General features: G+C 28.7%; 1 protein-coding gene across 2 annotated transcripts in view; it reads right to left on the minus strand.

Moving 5' to 3' along the window:
* The window catches only part of LOC111035511, a 54,247-nt gene extending 35,891 nt beyond the window's left edge, over positions 1 to 18,356 (minus strand). For both annotated transcript variants that reach the window (XR_002604652.1, XM_022317153.1), the window contains exon 1: positions 17,643 to 18,356. The gene's annotated coding sequence lies outside the window, so the exon portion shown is untranslated. The remainder of the gene's footprint in view (positions 1 to 17,642) is intronic.
* Between the last annotated feature and the right edge of the window lie 451 nt (positions 18,357 to 18,807).

Here is an 18,807-nt window from a genome sequence, read left to right on the forward strand (position 1 = left end):
TACCTTGTGAATGTATTCAATAGTATACGTATTGTGCAAATACAGTGTCACATTTAGACAATTTCGAAATTCAAATGAACTTGAATTATCCTTATTTCATATAGAAACTACATATTATCTAATAAAAAGAAAAACCTTTAAAATATTTTATATTTACATCAAAGAAGAGTTAATGTAAAACGTTAATATGTGATTTATTTGGTAGTAAGTGATTGGTATAAGTGTGGTTCCCTAGACAGATAGTTCGACAGTGTTATTACTGAATAACGTCTTAATGCAAAATACTATAAATTGCATTCAAAATTATTTAATATTTATATTATTATCTGGTTCAACAGGGTATACTCGTAAACAAAACAAAAAAAAATAATTCTACAGTTATTAGTTATTATTTTATACTGACCACTCGCTTCGCTCGATGAAACGTCACACTTTTAAAAAAAGTCTACTTTATTAAACAAAAATCAAATTGCTTGTGTAGTTAGTGTAGTTACGTAATGTAAATGAAATAATAAAATAATAATAAATCAAAAGTAAAATGTGCATACAAATGAGTCCCTAGTGTTAAGCTAAAGAAAATATTAAGTGTCTATTGACTTATTTAAGGCTCTTAAAAATTAATTTGACTATGAAGTCGTTAGAGTAATAGGTGGAAAGTACCTAACCCATTTAGAATAAACATTTCAATTTTAATCAAGCCGTTTAAAATTAAACAAAATATATAATAAGATTTAGTACTCTTTTACAACCATTGTCTAATTATAGATATATTCACATACTGTATTATACCTATTATAATATGCTTAACTTCATAAAAACTTAAAGGCTAAGGCATAGTTTTACGTTTCCACGTACATTATATTTAGATGCAGTATACCTATTCACCACTAAAGTTAATTATTAAATTACAGCATTGTAACTACGAAAATATTATTGATTTGGGATATTATTATAGCGATAAGTGGATATAACGTGGGAAGTAAGGGTAAGGGAGAAATACAACCAAATAAGCGTTATAAAATATATTATATACAATATCTACTGACTTTTTATTAATAAAGAAGGAACATGAGATTCCATAGGTTATTTTAATAATTTAAATGAGAAATGTTTAATTGCAAAATTTTAAAATTCCTTTTAAGCATCTTGTATTCTTGTACCAACCATAAATCATAATCGTTAAGTAGAAACAATATTTTATTAGGGTTGTAAACGTTTATGAAAATACCTTGTATAAAACAACGTGATAAACTCACGTTTGGATTGACGTATTTTGTAGTATTTGACGTGACTTAAAATAAGAAACTCGGGTTAATAAAAGTTTTTCGTGATTATAATAAAGTTTAAAATTTAAATTCATAATTATTTACTACATCAAGTTTCAAATATATATAACATCTATATAAAGAAATATAAAGAAATATACATATATACGATCTCATCACAATAAATGTATTGTTAATCACGAACAGTTTCCATTCGATATGGTAATTACTACAGGGCTAGTAATTGTATGTCCTATAAACATTTTATAATATTTCATTTATCTCGAAAACGTGTTATTTTATTTTAAATTAACGTATAAAATGCATTATAAATCATAAAAATGTTATTGAAAATTAAAAACCCAGTGTCAAAATAAAATTTGATATAAATATACCGAATAAATACCGTAAATAAGGTGTAAAACAGATTGGTACCAAACGATCATTCAAAAGAAAAATATGCCAACTAGAAACATTAAAATCCAACCCCAAGTAATTATTATAACTATAGGTACCTGTTATTTGTTTAAAAAATAGCATCATTATTTTTTTTAATAACTTTTCCACTGGTGTGGCATCTATATATAAATTACCTCACATGGTTCTACAGATAAATGTGCCACGTGCGTCTTCTTTTCTGCCATTGTCTTAAAACGTGTCACAATCCCACTTGCCTCCTGCCACGTACATATACGTATTTTATTCTCTGAAAACCTTCATGGTTTTGCCTTTTTTTACTTTTTGTCTTTTTAATTTAATTTTTTATAAAATATTTATTCTCTCGCTCACAATCGAATGCTTCTATAGTTCTATACCATCTATTCGTCTATAACAAAAAACCGCCTCCGCCAATCGCATTGTATGCTATATGGGTATATATAATACATAATATACAGTAGCTTCGGGAAATATACTAGTACGCTTCGTCAAAGAAGGTAATCCTTGCGCGCAGATGACACAAGTCCCACAATAATCTCCGTATTAGCCAATACATATTATATATACTATGTAATACCAGCTAACCGGACGATAATCCGCTAAATAAATACTTGCAATTTATTTTGTAGTTACAAGCGTGTATATTATGCTACTTGCGAAGGTGGTTTTCGCTAGAACAATAGGCGTGATAATAATCGGACTCGAATGAGCAACAGGTACGTTTATATAAATAACATAATACATAGGACATAGGTACCTACCTACCTAATTTTGTTGAAATCCTTCATATCAATAATCAATGTTTCGTAAATATAGCCCGAGTTACCAAAAACCGCTTAAATTGCATTATATACACCATTCTAATTTTATATGTTGTTGTTTAAATCTGTTGTTAACTCAAAAATAGTTAAGTAATAATTAGTTTCAAAGTATGCAAATATGTATGTTTCTAATTTTTATAACAATTGTTATTGAAAAATACGAAATTATTGTGAGTTTAATGGAAAACATAATAATAATATATAATATATAAAATATGTTTCATATTTTACGTTAAAAAACAAAATTATTCGTTTGCTTACATTAATTCAATTAGAATAATTTATGATTTTTGTACAATAAAAAAATAATATATTATACCTATAGAGCTCTGGAGCTATATATAGTTGAAAAATATATTTCCCCGCAGGCTTAAACCTATTATTTGACAATTAAATTAAACTTTTATATATTACATTTTTAATAAAATGTAAGGGTACAACAATTATTGTTATATTTTAAAGTTTTCCACAGTATCATGTTATATACTTAAATAAGTAGATTTTCCCATGAAGTGAACACAAGATAACGAGAAATTTAGTGACCAGCTCTATATACATCATTAAGGTAAGTATTAAAATATTAAAATAAATATTTATGTCTTATAAATAATTTATACATACATATAATATATTTAATATGTACATAACATATAAGTGTACATTCATTTCAATCTTTAACTTTAAAACCCATTCTAAGGTAAAAATGGACTAACATTTATATAACCACTAAAATAAAAAAATACGTTATACATAAGTTGTTATAATAAATAATAATGAGTTCCAACTTCTCAACAGTCAATTCCATTGCACAAGAAAAAATGAAAATATTATGTGCTTAACAATGTGATTATCACCTAATTGCATAACATAGATTATTATACATCAATTTAATCCAGTTAATAATAATAAGGATACCCGGACATCATAATTTTTGTTTCGACTTCAACATATTAACCATCAACAATCAACAGACATCTACAATGACACCAAATAAATGCGTTATAACTTGTTTTAGTTATTTTGCAAACAAATACATTTCTCAATATCTTACATAACTAAATTACACGTTCCTTCAGATTATAAAGACATAATATAACATTTATAGTATTGGTGGTCCTCCTTTTATATTTCTATAGCCACAAAAATTGTGGTTTTGAATAAATCATTAATAACTTGAATCTCAAAATAACGTGTACATCACAAAATTAATAGAATTTGGTTCACCCGCATTTTTTTTACAAAATTACATAAAATATAAGTATATAATAAGTCTACTTTAAATGGAAGAACTACTTTAAATTTTTTCATTTTCTTCCTTACTTAACTCATAGATATGAATAATATATTAGGATAGTAGGTACCTATCCTCAATTTAACGCGCACTGAACTCCCCACACATATATATATATTTTAAATCCTACACTATACAAAACCAACGAGTGCATATAGATTTTTTTAAATAGTTTAGAATAACTGAATGGGATCACTGACATCATGTTGATATACTTTTAATTATACGTTGAATTGAAATTGTATATACATGGTGTACTTACTGTACCTATTTTTAAATGATAAAATATTAAATTTTACTATAAATTGTAAAAAAATCAATTAAATACAACTTATTTAGGTATCAAGCAATATTATAATCACACAATAATGTAAAATACACTATCCGATTTTTAACTTTCAGTTGTTAGCTATTTTGCAGAAAATAACAAATGACTCATAATATCCTAAAAAATAATAAAAACTATGTTAGTACAAAATAATACATTATAATATGTTATCCTGCAGAAGTGAAATATATTTTTTTACCACGTCTTTCATACATATTTATACTGGTACAGTGGTACCACATGTCACAGTAAATTCAAATATACTTAAATATTTGATTGAAAACACTAAGATTCAAGTTGCTTTCTAAGTAGGCATCGAAAAATTACCGAAAATTATTATATAAAACGAACAACGAATATAAAATATACCTAATACTCGTCTGCTTGTATATTTATAATTTAAAGTGATTTTAAAAGTGTTTATTATTAATTATTATTAGGAACCTATCCAGTTATCAGTAGGTATTATTAATCAATAATCATGAAATAGGATGTGTATAAAAAATAGTCTAGTACTATTGTACTAACATATTATTATTATTTTTGTGACATTATAAATATAGTACCTACCTATATTCACATAATTATTAGAATATACCTAAAAACAATATAATAATTAAACTGCTAAAAACAAACCAATACAAATTAGGTATTAATAGTACATTAAAAAAAAAAATTAATAATAGTTTATACTCTAGTACAATTTATAATTTTATATACAGTGTATAATACCATGCATAATAATATGCATAATAATATGCATAATCTCACATAATTAATAATATATAGGTATATTATGTACAGCAAACTAGAAAAAAATCCACATAAATCAAAGACAAATATATTATACGAAACAGCATTGACCAGCGGGCTCGAATGAAAATTTGTCTAGAGTAACAATCGTATATATTTGTATAGAATCTACACATAATATCAGAATACCTATACGTTTACATATAGTTACATAAATTATGTTAAATATATTATATTATATTTTAATATTATACGACCAATATATTATTTTCATACATTAATACATGTATATAACACGGTAAAATACCATCCACCGAGGCCATTGCCGCAAAGTATGCCTATATAATATACATAATATAGCTGTGCTCTACATATTCGTCACGCGAACGTTATACTTAATATAAAATGGGCCGGAGGCTAGGTAGGGGAAAATATAAAATGATGCAACTCCTTTGGACAAAATGCATCTGATCAAGTATACGTATATAATAATAATAATACTATCACCCGGAGACCATAATATTATTTTGTTTCGGGTGGCATATAGCGACCGTATAGCGACGTTCGGGGCCCCACACGTATAACTGATATGCATTATGTATTAGAGTGGCGGCGGCTTATATAGTGCATGCTGTCTATTGTCAGTGTAACTACTACACAATATAGGCGGGCGAAAAAAAATTTTTTTCGAACGGTGAAAAAACTGTATAATATATGATTGAATCCGTGTATATACTTGTTATATGAAAACTATTGGAAAAATATGATCACGGTGTTTTGGGTGAATATAAGGACTGACCGTGGTAAAAGATCATTTGTCACGGTTGCCCGGATCCAACTGACATCGAACAGTATAAGATGATGGTACATATAATATACAGTAGGCATACACACACATATGTACGCGCGAGCTCATACACATACATTCAACATTGTATACATACACATTATACATCAGGCCGTTAACCTCGTTCCATGTTCGGACACATGGTATAACTGACCAGAAGTTTACATAATGGTGTATTATTGTAATATATATATATATATATGGTTTTAATTGAAGTACACGCAATAATGTGCAGGAAAAATAATGGAAAATAATTTTTTTTCATACATTATATTGTCAGCTTTTGCTATACCTAATACCTATAATACTATGAGCGATTGTACTCTTTTTTTACACCCATAATATCGTATTATAATTTATAACCCACAGTATAGGAGAAGAAAAATAAACGCATAGGTATAAAATAATAATAAACTACCTATTATATCATACAAATTATTATATTGTGGTCCAAGCACGTGGCCACTACCCCAGAGATATTTTATGTTAAATAAATGCCGTGAATAACACAAGCGAAGATACAACAATAGACGATGAACACACGAATTTGACATAGATTTTTTATAACAGACAAAGCGTTATAATGTAAATAAATTGCACGACGAATAATAATATAATGAGTAATGACCAACAAGTGGGTGAGACAGCTAGGACTTCAGACGGGTACTAGGTATACGAAGCCGGAAACATATCCCTTTCTCTTAAACTAGAGGTATACCTGATATAATAATAATATATTTATCATACGGTTTATGTTCATATCACAATTTTTAATATTATGAATAATTATTTAGTATATAATGAACGTAAAGTTATTCAAAGTAAATCATAATAACTTGTTATACATTGACTGTTTACTCACATTCACATACACAGTACTTAAGACTCACAAAAAATATACAATAAGTACTAAATAGGTATACCTACCATAGAACTATCATAAATGTAAACATTAAAATACTTGATTTAATTATTATATGATATACTAAAAAATAATATGATTCATATAGTATTTAGTATTGTAGTGTCTTCTATATTTATACAAATAATAAACTTATATTTCAATGGCATATTATTAAATACTGTCTATTGAATTGAATCCAGGACCAGGGCAGGTATTATCGATGATACAATGAATACTGGTAGGGATTTATTGATGACATATTTTTTTTTTTATTGTAGTAGAAAGCATGTAATTCGCCAGGATGAATGCTTTGGTCGCATTGTTCTGATACCTATCTAACGGAACCATGTCGTTATACTGCTTTTGTTATAACGTTTTTTTTTTACAATTCCTAATCGCGATTGTTATCGTGTCGTATATAGGTACACATTATGTGATATGATGATAATTATTCGAAAAATATATTTAATTACTCAATGGCAATGGTGTAATAGAAAATGAGTGAATAATTTAAATATTCTTCGACTTACATAATACTACCCACGTATAGTATGCATACTCGTACAAGTCGTACAGTCGTACAACTGTAGATTTTTACTGTGATAAATAAACTATATATTATTAGATAGTGTATAAAAAAAAAATTAAATCTCATTGGGCACAAACAGTTACATTGTAACGAAGTAGATTTAATTAATAATCTTAATTTAACAAATAGGTTGTTTTCAGTGTAGATTTGCTGCGTATCAAAACATGTAATTGACGCATAACGGTATATTTTATATTTTGGTAGAATGTTTTTGTGCATCAGCTAAAATGTGACTTTTTCCGAAAAAAAATAATGCAATCACATCTGTTATAGACTGAAATTATAACAACATTTTTTACTCCTATACACATTACTGTACAAGAGATTGTAATTAATGAGATATACCAAATGCCAGCTGGCTTTCAATGTCTAAAAATGTTCTCACTATACAGCTGCACATATTTAAACTCAATTGTACCAAAAACAAGTAGACCATTTTATGAGTAGAAAGTATTAGACGTGTTGGATTAGTTATAAAAAATATACACAGTGTAAGGGTAAAAAAATGAAAAAATATATACAGATGAGGTTATTGCCATCATTGTATGACATCGAATTCGTCGTGCATGTTGAAATTTTGTTGAACGATAGAACACATGATGTCATTGACCACGTGCATTTGAAGAACACCGTATCAAACACCGTGGAAACTATTTGATATTGTGCGGGCAAATAGCTATAAATGTAATGAAGAAACAACATAATATATTGCAGACGAAGCGTGCTAGTCTAACAAAATATTATCATTTTCAATTTGCCTCTTGCTCAGAAGGTGCACTTTTTGCAATAGCGTAGGGCGCACATGCCTTAAGCTTTGTTTACGCCCCCCAAACTGGCGATTTAAACATTGTGTACACTTGAGTATTATTGCCACTTTCCAGAGAAGCAATCAATTTTTTCAACAAAGCAAGGTCGTTTAACTAACTGACACTATATACCATGTAACAGTATTAATATCCTAAATAAATATGCAAATATTTAATTTAATTTAAATTTATATTAACAACAGTAGAATTTTACGTTTGAAAAAGAAAGAACAAAATTAAAATTTGAATAAATTATGCACCTAAATATGTGTAATTGAATTAATGAATTACTATAAACACATTTGAAGAAGAATAGTCTTACCCAAGCTATATATGTTTTAAACCTTTCACAAATAAATATATATCTGTTGGTATCAGGACAACCTTGAATAGAATCGATGGAGGTGTGTATATAATAAAAAATAGCAAAGACTAAAGATTATTAAGGTATTATAAGTATGAAAAAATCAATAGAAATGTAAAATCTAATAAAACCGCATAAATAGTAAATAAGATATCAAAATTGAAATTCTATATAATTATTACCAATATAATCTTAAAGAAATCTGCAATATTACTGTCTTGTGATAAAAATGTATACTTATTTTTATATGTCAATCTATTTTTGTATTTTGTACAATTTTGTAGTATTATCATACTATATATATCTATCTTGGGTAAAAGACAGTGTAATAACATACAGCAATAGTACAGTTCCAAATGCAATTATTATGAAACACAATGAATTAATAATATTCGAGATAATATTAATAATTGTAAATTTATTAAATTTATTATATGTAATATTAATACATGTTGTTTTCTCATTTACAGTAAATACTAAATACTAAATAAATAAATAATTCATTCAATTGAAAACTGAAATCAAAATTTTTTTGTTTTCCTTTGAAATTTCAGTTGGCAATGACACTCACCTTACTAATTTAAAGAAAGTCTCGCTATACCTAGGTACTACACAGACAACTTAATGAGTAGGTATGAAATATGAATTACAATAATTAAGATGGTTTAAAGTTTGGGTTGCACTCTCTGCGAAAGCAAACTGGATATGCCATAAGGGTTTAAAGTTATTAGAACACATCAAAATATAAGTCATAACTCAATTATAACTTATAAATTAACGGTATTTTACTATCAATATCATTATGACATAAACCTTATACTAATACTAAAATTACTTTTATATAATTCAGCTTATAGACATTTATTTTGAATGAAAATCTATTCATAAAGTCGAATTATCTACCAATATACTCAATGCGAATTAATAGTCGATTCTTAGGTAGATACCTCGGTAGATACTAATTTTAATTTTATCAACCTTGTTACGATTTCTAATGATTTCAATTGATTTTTACGGACCTAGATCCATTGGTTATCTTAAAATTATTTTTTGATGTAGAATAACTTCACTGAATATCAAAACGGACAAAACGAGGGAAATAATACCAAATGAAGAAGCAAAATACGGAGAAAGTATACGACGTAGGAAGGTCGCACACTATTTTGCAGTGTTGTGACCAATGTTCACTGTTCCGTGATATCAATTCTAACTGTACGAATGTTAAATTAAATAATAGGGGAGTAATCTGATGACACTAGAAAAAATAACTGATTGTATAGCGAAGATAGTGAGTATATTATATTAATATTATATATTATTTTTATAGTATATACAATTATAATTTGTAATAACATAACAATGCTTAGGTGATATTGTATTAGATCGAAACCCAACACCGTCTTGAAAATGTATATCTATAACATAGTTTTCAAATTCAAAAATTCTCAATGGTCTTTCTTTAGTAAATAAACTTACCTATTTCCTATTTTCAATTGTTAAAAGCGTATTATGTGATTCGCCTTGTGGGTTATGTGCCTATATAATATGTGTACACACATTACATTGAACAAAAGGCTTTAAATTATGAACGTACATTTTTAACTTATATCACATTTTATACGGTCTAATGTACTATTGTAGGAATGAATAACCGTTAAGGAGACCATATAGTAAAATGAGTACTACAATAGTATTAACGGACAATTAGATTGCTTGTAGCCAAACACGAGAGCACGACTAATTTGATAATTATCTCGTTGGTAAAAACTTTTTAAAAAGTAACATGAACACTGATTTGCACTTACGGTTTATAACAAAGTTTATAATCATTTAAGCTGAGAATGCATATAGATAATTTACAAAAATCAACATGATAATTATTAATTTATCTGGCTATATTATTTGGTTCATTCACAAAATATATATTACATACATGGTACTTTATTTTACATAAATTATATTGTGTCAAAAATATTAAATATTTATATTTGGGCCAAAAAGAAACGCTCTGGGGGACTTCGAATTAAGAACAAACCGAGAAATAGAAGAACTATATGGTGAAACAAATATAATTGGAGTCCTTAAGAGTAATAGACTGGGATGGGCTGGACATGTGTGGAGGTCCGGGGGCCCCATAGGATTGGCCTCAGGCTAGAAGCCGGACACAAAACGGCCGAGATGACGACCCAGACAGCGGTGGAAAGACTGCAGGATTACAAAAGATGCATCGAGACTGGGAGTGAATGACGGAAAAGAACTAGCTCAAGATAGATAGATGGAGACAAGTGGTTGTTGCGGCAATGGACCTAAATGGCCCGTAAAAGCCAAAAAAGAAAGGAAGAAAGAATATTGGGTCATACCTAGGAAATTCTGAACCTCAAAAAATGTAGTTCCCCGATGGTTAATACTGTACTATACTTATGAACACAATTATTTTAATCAGTAGGAAAGTTGCATTTGTATAAAAAATACCATAAAAATAAGGAAATGTTTTAAGTCCTGGGCCCTGACCATGAACTATTATATAATTGAAAATTAAATGGACTTTCATAAACATTATTAATTTCAATCGTATATAAGTTGAAATTTTTTCGATTTAAAATATTTACAAACAATATTTTTTGTTTTTTTTTCTATGGGTGGTAAAACGATTAATATTACTCATTAGTTCATACCAATTCAAATACAGCTTAATAAATATGTAGAAACGGACATGCATAAATAGGTATAAGAGTATTAGAGTTGTAATCAAATTAATGAAGTTGGGTATTTAAACTCATCAAATATACGCCAATAACGGTATTACTGACTAACGATATAATTTATGAGTATTTACTATTTACAATACACAAACAGTGGAATGTCGAAATGAAATCTGTCATTTTCAAAACGTATGACAATCAGAAATACAAGTGTGAATAAAAATACTATAAGCTTTAGAGGTGAAACAAAACGATTCTGGTGTTTAAGTGGTTTACGCGAATATTATGAAAAGTAGGTAATTTATAACAAGCAATAACATTAAGTCGACAACCAAAATATTTTGTAAAAATAATAAAAATGTTTGCAATAAATGTAGCGGATTTATTTCATGACAATATATTTTAAGAGAAACAAATAATTATTATAACATAATACTTGATAATAGTTAGCAAATTCAGGTCAAGTATTAATTAGAAGCTACATTTAATCCACGTGATCTGGTAAAGCCTAAAGTGTGAACAAAAAGTAGTTCAATTTGAATCTTTTTTTTTTGTTACCTATTAAAAGTACATCATGAAATATTACAATGAAAAACTAAAATCAAACCACACTTACAAAGCAAAATTACTCAAATATATTAAATAATTGGATATAGGTACAACTGCATGAATGTTGTAACATTTCTTTCCAATCAAAATAAGTTAATGCACCTAGATTTAAGATATAGAAATTGGTGTGGCATTATTTAAAAATTCTTGATTATATATATAAATATCAAGGTGAAACCTCGGGTTTTGAAAATATAGCATAAACAAAGTACAGAGACAAATTTAAATTTAATATTTTACATACTCATAAGTACTCATTACTCATATTTAATTGATGGAAGTAAAAAATAGCAACACAGAGGCAAACGATTGAATAATAATAACTACAATAGAATATACCTATGTAAACATTTAAACAAAAACATTTAATAACTCATATAGTCATAAACATAACTAATATTTTATTAGTAGGTCACAGAGAAGTCCAACACAATTAGAGGTGTCGATCGTAGCCAAATAATAAACTATGGAAGACCAAATAAGTCAATAAGTTCAAGTTTTTAGTGTTTGATAATGATACATATAACTGTTCAAAAAAAAATATGAACTTTTTATTTTGATTAGGTACTTACTGTCATTGTAAGTTAATTAAAATGTTAAATAGTTTAGTCTCTGACTACTTATATTGATTTTTTGGCCCCAATAATTTATAAGTCTATTGCACCAAATACCTATTAATATAGGTACCTTATATTATGTTCACCAAACAATATTAGTTTTTTCTTCACATTTTACACTGCAAAGAGCACCACACCCCAATCTAAGCTAGGTATAATTATTGGGAAATCATTCTACAATTTGTAAAGTATAAAAACATTATAAGATCATTTTACATTTTTAAAGCAATATGTAGTAACAAAAAATATTGTAACAACTTCCAATATTTAAAAAAAATAACGAATGGCCTCAGTCTTAAAGATTAACGCACTAGCCACTTTATAATAAATGTTTTATAAGAAAATAGAATTAGACGCAGCTCGATGAAAGTAAAAATATGATAGTACGACACCAAAGGCCAATGTCAATTTTTTGGTCTAGGACAATTTGGCATCAACTTGTTTTGCAATAATTGGCAATCATATCTAGAAAACGAAATGTCTACTATTACTCTTTATAAGTATATCCGACCAAAATAATTATTCAAATAAATACGTCACAGCTGATCCTAGTATATATAATATAATTATTTTATTAAATTAATAATATTTAAGTATTAAGATAAATATAGATATAAATATTTATACATTGTAACTTGTAACTTGTATTACGACATAAAGTATAAAAAATGTATAAATAAAAAGACTGCGCCCCATTTAAGTAACGAATTCCAGATGTTATAGAAATAAGCCATAAGATTTTCTATATAGATTTATCGCTCTGGAGGGTTAATTCTGTACAGTTACTCTCCGTGGTACAGACATTTATATTGATATGAAACGTTTCTGCTTTTCATCGGCTTTCGTCAAACATTTCAAAGAAGGATATTAACAATCAGGTAAACACTAAAGACTAGAGTGTGTGCATTCTGTCGACTGGAAATTATAAAACTTTCATGACTTCCGTTTTAATAGTCCAGCATATTATGCTCTTGAAGTGAAACAGACTAAAACTAATAGGTTATAATAAAATCGCATTGTTACATCAACATGGAATATTGTGCATGCATATTTTATTAATACATAAATAATTTAAATATCATAAGTTAATGACTACAAGTTTAAACAAAGGTATACGCACATTAGTACATAATATGCTACACATACCTACCTAATAACTTTAGACGCAATTCCGCTGTTTAACCATACATAATTATATTATTAAAAATGAATAATCATTAGGATTTTTTTTTATAATTTTTTAAACCAAAAAAATAAAATGTTTCCATAATTTTCCTAAATTTTCACGGAATCCACACTTCTCCTTTTTAGTCTTATTGCACACAGGGGTGAGGACATAAGAAGGTACTTGTCATGTCCATTGCAACAATTGCGTCATGAAATCATAAATTGTATATTTGTATATCTACCTATTGGCTATCATATTGCGATACAGTATAAATGTATAATAAATCAACGAGAACCAGCACGTTGGACAAAACTAGTAGGGCATTACATAGTCGGTGCTTGACAAGGCGGTAGTCCTAGTTAAACAACCCGTATGGACGTATAGTGGTAATAATCGCACGATGCGGCCGAATTCATTAAAATACAATATTGTAATCACGATTTGATGAGTCACGCGCGAGTGTGACCGGAAACCGATTACATTATTACAAGCATGACCTTCATAGGCCTGTAGCAAAGATGGATAAAAAGTCAAAAAGTCCATTTTGAAAAATAGTTTTGTGTAGTTACATATTACTTTTGTCTTTTGATCAACTCAAAAAGAAAATAGTTCTAAAATTTTAAATTCATACACAAACAACAAAATGTAGGAACGTAACCTAAATGGCTATATAGTAGGCCATATAATGGCTATACATAACACCATGAGCTCGACTATGAGCGAGTTAAATAATATATAAAATCATAAATGCACAGCAATGAATGTTATATTCATAAGTAAACCCATACTTATAAAATAATCATTTTGAAAAATTATTTACCATCGATCGACTAAACGATCATCGGTAATATACAGCAAATAGCAGATAGTTCGGACACAACATGCAGCTAGTGTGGTTCGATGTATTATAGGCACAATAAGCATGAGGAAATCGAAATAAACCGTTGTAATTTAATGTCCTACTACATTACACACCTATAGCTGATGTACGGCTAGATGGACCGACTAATTTGTTTTTGAAACAATGTATTTTTATTGGTTTTGAGCAGTAATAACAATTGAATTTGTGCAAGGCATCAAGAATGAAACGTACGAGAAAAAAATTAAACAAAACGTGACCATATTATAATACGGTTGTGATACCGTTAAAATTATGTTTATTTTCTGCGATATGAACAGACCACAACTATAAGAGTCCAATATCCAAAACCCACTTATCGTATTGCAATTTATAGGTATCAAATTAATACCACGATACAACACACAAATAATAATAACATTACAATATAGTATATACATTTCGTATAAATAATAAGTAGTAGATAAACCTAATTCTATTTTGATATAAATATATCATATTATATATTCATAATTATTATCAGGTGAATGTAATTTTAAAAGTGTACCTGTACAGTTATGAATATTGGGTTATATATTATCCGAATAAACCGTGTATAATAGTGTATGGTGTATATATAATGTAGGTATACCTGCTTCTTAGTTTTTACTATGATAAAACCAATTTCGCTATAGTATTTTGATAATGCTCAACAAGTCGAATAATAACAACCAGTTTGAACTTTGAAGAGCGAAATTATATAAGTGCTACCTACCACATACATCAATAATGACAATTATTAACAATAGAATTTGTGAAGTAAGACAACACTATATTTTTTTTATTATCAACATAAGTGTGCCGTTGAAAAAAAAGTCCTTTCGTAAATATAAATTTTTGAGCGCATGTAAACTCTGCCACAAGTACCTTTTTTTAGTGTAAGCTCCGCCAGAAAAAAACAGGTAAAATTGGGTTCATGTAAACTTTGTCAGTGAAGAAAATCAAGTCACAGTATAAAATAATATATACGATAGATATCATGTACATTATTATAATTTAGAATATCCCAAAAAATACACAAAAACTAATAAAAATAATAATTGTCAGTACAAATCATCCAAATTGCCATGAGTAGTATTAATCTATTACCATAATAAATAATTTTAATAATCATAAAATATGTATCTGGCAACCAAGGTATATTATGTTATGTTATAATAAACCATATTGGAATATACCAGTTGTGGAACTGTGAACTAAAATGATGAGATACAATTTGTAGATATTCTGACATCTCAGTCTAATATAAATCCATTATCATAACTATTTATAACGTTCTCTAACACTATCATTTTGGATTTTTGAGCTTCTTTAATTAAGATATATTATTGATTTTTACATAAGCACTAGCGGAGTTTCCATACATCTATTACAGGTAAGAAAATAAAAAAGTCGGTATTGTCTAATATTGTTTTTTTTTCAATACACCTACCTAATTTGTACTCATTCATTTTTATAAGACTTTTATTATACCTACAATATTTACGTACTCTCATATTTATATTATTTTAACTGTTTAAAGTTAATATTAATTATATTTAAAAATATATCATTGCACAGTTTTGAACCTGTGAATATTAAATATAAACAATGGTATTATTCTTATTAACATTTTTTTTAATATTGATTTTGTAGGTAAGCAACTGTTTTTTTTTACTGAAACAAAAAAATGAAGGTTGATAGATAAACCTAAATCACGCATTCAATAATTTATTTATCTTACTAATTTTATCTTGGTTCTTAAATACCAAATACTTTAAATTCATTTTTACACACCAGTGAAACAAACATGATTTCATACTAAGTATAAAGTAGTAAAAATAACGTATACAGTAGGTAAGTATAACAATACAAATATTTAATAAGTATGTAAATTATTGTTATGAAGATTTTTAAGTTTTCTATGGTAACAATAGGGTTTCCCATATCTTTTGAATGCACTGATCACAAATGCCCACACGGAAAGATATATTGCTTATTATTTCTTTAAAAAAACCTCAAACATAATATACGTAAATTGGCTTTCAAACATGCATTATAATAATATAAAATCGTAGCCACCCAAAGAATAACCTTAACAAGGGAGTTGAGTTAAGGCTCTCATAGGGTTATAACTTATATTTCACTAATTGCTTTCAAAGCATCATACACAGACGTAACATAGTACATCAAATAATAACATAATACGTAATTAGTTATTACTGATTAGTGGTTAGTTGCCTACCTATATATATATATATATATATATATATAGAGAGAGAGAATATTAATACTATATTTATGCATTAACTCACTACAATCATTAAATGAAAAACAAAATGTATAGGAATATTCAATATTTTATATTAGGTATAGTAAATAGTAATGTTTTCCTCGCAGCCGTAGCCATCGAAACTGACGATTAAATGCAATAAGGCACTAATAATGCAACGAGTGCTGATAATTAAATTAATGCATTAGTGCTTATACAACGACAATCGAAATCTCGACCAACGATAATCTAATAAACTTATAGGTACCTACTAAAAAATAAAAATCACGTTTTCCCTGAAAAGTGATAGACAGTACGTATTGTGCACCCAAATACTGAAATACTGAGTGTTATCAATTATCACTTATATAATATACATAATATCCTTGGCCCAGTTATCTGCAGTACCTAGTTCCAAATTTTTTTACTATTATTATTAAAAATTATAACCATTCGTTTTGTTCAGATATTACGCCCAATGTCAAACGACGGTGGAGGTATGAAATTCACGATAAATAAGAATGCAACAACAATAAAAATAATAACAATAATAGACAGATACACACACACCTAATATACAACCATACAGCTTTCACAAAACGGCGGTGGAAAAGAGAAGAAAATTATTTGACAGTTTGGAAAACTGTCATAACAATAACCTACACCTCGACCAACACCGAGGTACCAATAGTTAAAGACACGACTACTCGACTAAAACATAACTGTTAATAACGCGTATACAACCGACCGAGTACTCGACCTGTCAATAATACCTACTGCACAGATTATGACCGATAAGTACTAACTATTAGGTATTCGGTATCAGCTTCCTTATCATCGTCTGTATTTTACGCAATAATCCTCCATGTCCCTCGGAAAAACCAGTGGCAAAGACAAATCATTCCGGAAATAAATAAACAATTATAGATGACTTTACTAGGGTAAAGAGCATCTAGGGCGGATGAAAATATGATAGCGAATTAAATTTTACCTTATTCGCACCAGTCGCGTAGTCGGTGCTGTCCAATGCGTTTGCAGTGTCATTTGCGAAAACCGACGGATACACCTTATTTACGATTGCCACTTTAGATGTACAACTCCAAAAGCCTGTGGACGGCGAGTTGTCATATTTATTATTGGGAGAACTAAAGGAATTCGGACGCACAAATAAAATACAATAATAATACACTAAATAGGCAGGTACGACCTATGTTACCGGTCGTACAATTAGGAATTGCGAACGCTTAACACGTATCGTTTCACCTCGTCACAACAATAAGAATAACAACAATAATAAAACATAACGATAATAACAAAATGAAATTGAGCAACTACCGACGACGGCGGATTTCGACACTATATCACGGGCAATGCACTCGCGAATTTATATTAATTTACTATTTTCACCAATCGGTACGCACACCAACTACACGAGAGCACTCGACACCAGACGGCCGCGATCGTTACCGGACGATTACGATGTATTAATTAGACTGAAGGAACGGACGTAGATTGACCGGACCACACGCGCCGTGGTTTACGTCGGTTTTATCTTTCAATTTTTATTTCCACGATACCCGCGACGAGACGGTCGAACTTTGCACTACCATATCGTTCTGATAACAATATCGTTTGTGATTAATGCACACCACAGACGGACGGCGCACACGCACGCAACGTTCACGGGCACTGCACTGCTGATGGAGCAGGCTGTGGCAGTGACTGTCTGGCGAGTGGTGGGGGCCGTGCAGTTCCAGTGTAAACACGACCCGGCCGAACGAAATGTCTCGGACCACTGGTGGACGCGCACAGTTGGCAGCGCTGCCATCTCGCAGCCGTGAATACGATAAGTCGATAAAAAAATGTTATTGTTTATTTCGTCAATGGTTTAATTTGCTATTTAGAAAATTCACTGTTACATAAAACAACTAATAAGTAAACAACAGATACCTGTGGGAAAATTATTACTTAGAAGAAAAATGAATGACCACGGACCAGATCTTTAAAACAACACTATTGACCTACAGACTGTCTACAGCATTCTAATAAAATACATATTTACAATGTAAACTTGAAAAACTTTGAATACTGAACAAAAAATATCAATTGAACACCTTTAGTTGTAGAATTTTTAAATTTTTATCACAAATATTTTT

This window comes from Myzus persicae, unplaced genomic scaffold (assembly GCF_001856785.1).
Source record: "Myzus persicae strain clone G006 unplaced genomic scaffold, MPER_G0061.0, whole genome shotgun sequence".
Lineage (NCBI taxonomy): Eukaryota > Metazoa > Arthropoda > Insecta > Hemiptera > Aphididae > Myzus > Myzus persicae.